The following is a 2,500-nucleotide window of genomic DNA, read 5'->3' as shown; positions in this document are numbered from 1 at the left end:
AATCTCTCTTTTTCAGCGCGAGTCTTGAACGCAGGGCTTTTAGAAATGTCAGCAGCATTATTTTGTTTCAACCGTGAACATGGGCAAATATTTACCCGGTTTCCTTTACTTCATATGGCAGTGGAATAAATGCCCAACAATTCTATCACTATCAGTGATTTTTTTGCGGAATCATTTTATCTTTTATTCCCGAAAAGAAGAAATGAATGTTACAAAATATAATTTTCTTTCATATAGAGATTTTTGTTTTTGATCTAAATCTCTCGTCATATCGTCCTGGGTTCTGGCCTTCCTCGTCATATAGTTGAGTCATTGGAAAAGGATCTCTACTCAAATTCTTTCACCGTACTCATGTGTAAAATGAGTACCTGGCCGTTGACAGCTTTGTCTTTGAAAAAATTGTAATATCGCATAACAGGTGTCATGTCTTGTTCTGCATGTTACGTGTTACTGTTGGTCTTGGACCCTTTGTAAAGCGCTTTGAGGACGTTTCGTGGATATTGCGCTATATAAAAGCTCAAGTTGTAGTCTTTTTACAACTACTGAAATCATAATATGAGACGCATTGGAATTCATTATTTACTCCTTTTCCAGTGACATGTCAATGCTACACTGTTGTTTCTATCGAAAAGGGGTGTATTGTGTACCATCCATTTTGATATGGATACACCTTTTTTTGGTTAAATCTACAGCACGATAGCAAATCCATCCGTCATCTGTGTACCAGTTTGCAGACTTACTATACTGACTATCAATCTGGAGTTTTCTACTTCTCATTTCGAGATGATCATTGAAGAAACCAGATAATGAGTGGGTTTTTAATTTCTTTAATATGATCGATTTCTCTCTTAAAACTCATTCGGTTTTAAACTTCTTATTTTTATTTACTCTTGTGATCTCAGTAGAGCAGCGAGATGTAATTTTTATGCTGAATTTTTCTACTTGCCATGCAACTTTGCTATGTCCATCGAAATCAAAAAATCTGTATCAGATACAATATAAGACAACGAGGAAAGCATAGAAAAAAAATTATCCAATAATAAATACCAGCCTTCCCCCTTAGACGTCAAGATTTATTGGTCAGACGTATAACAACAGTCAAGACGTCAATTCCCTCGTAATGACTCATAGTAACTTAGTAACTGGCTCTAAACTATCGGAACAATGGCGGACGCCCTTATGAAATATTTCTCCGACGAGCATAAAGGTGTATCCAGATGAGCAAAACATTATTAATATGATCATGTTTTGACTTTTATTCATTCTGATCACATGACATGTGAAAAGTTCTAGCCAGCATGAAGAAAAGAAAGATCCGATTTTCATTGTTTAGAACCACACTGCTCGCCGTTGCTGGGCGACGTGACATCAGACTATTGATTCCAATTCGTCACGCATGGATCATTCTCTCTAGTCTTCTGTCTTCGTCATGGTCATGACGTGTCCAATGATTGTATGGAGAGTTTACAACAGAAAATTGATTGTTCACCCGTTACTAAACATTAACCCATAGAAAACAAGAAATTCAACGACAGCTTTCTGTCACTGACAGACATCCATGGGGGCTGCCATTTTGAACTGCCATAACTTTGTCAAAATGTGACAGAACTTTTGCTGAAAAGAGTGCATGTGTAAGATCAATTGAGCCACAAGTGAGGTTACATGAAAAAGAAATGATTTCAACAGGAGATTAGTCCCATTACTGTTTGAGTCACCCTCGTCTTCAGTTTTTCAATCAACATATTGCATACACTTTTAAAAACTACGTCAGTTTTCATAAATTTTATCAAAACTAGTGGAATAAAAATTTAAGTTGTTTTATTTTTTACTCAAAAATTTCAAACAAAGTATATTTTGGCCCTGAATTCAACCGCTGACCTTGAACCGAAGACCCAAAGCCACCTTAAGTGCTTGCCTATCACCCGGAGTAAAAAAAAACCCCAACAGATCCTGAGTATCGTTCACAATTTTAACACATGATTGAAAATAAAGCATCATGTCGTCAGGTTTTGAGATGCAATTCCTTTATCAGTTTGTCAAAATATTGTGATAAATACTCACGAACTGGGCCGGACCTATTTGTGTGTTTAGCATGTACTAAGGCTATCTCAGGCTTTTTCATACAGGACGAGGACAAAACTGAACTGATTGTAATCAAAAAGACAGGAAATGATAAACTCATTAACCAACTGTCCCTCGGAGAATCTGTTATTAAAACTCAAATGTCGTTCGAAACCTTGATTTCTATTTTGACACTCGCCTAGTCATGTGTGCCACATACCTAAGTGTTGTAAGGCGGTTCATAGCGCTCTACAAATGATATACAGAATACGAAATGTTATTGATGACGAAATATTATGCACAACACTCAGCCATGCTCTTGTTACCAGCCGCTTGGATTATTGTAACTCTCTCCTGTACGGCCTACCATCATCATCATCATTATCATCATCATCATCATCAGCATCATCATCATCATCATCATCATCATCAACATCAT

This window comes from Berghia stephanieae, chromosome 3 (genome assembly GCF_034508935.2).
Source record: "Berghia stephanieae isolate SIO BIC M18660-M18661 chromosome 3, UCSD_Bste_1.3, whole genome shotgun sequence".
NCBI lineage: Eukaryota > Metazoa > Mollusca > Gastropoda > Nudibranchia > Aeolidiidae > Berghia > Berghia stephanieae.
The sequence above is the reverse complement of the archived record's forward strand: the minus strand, read 5'-3'. Positions refer to the sequence as shown.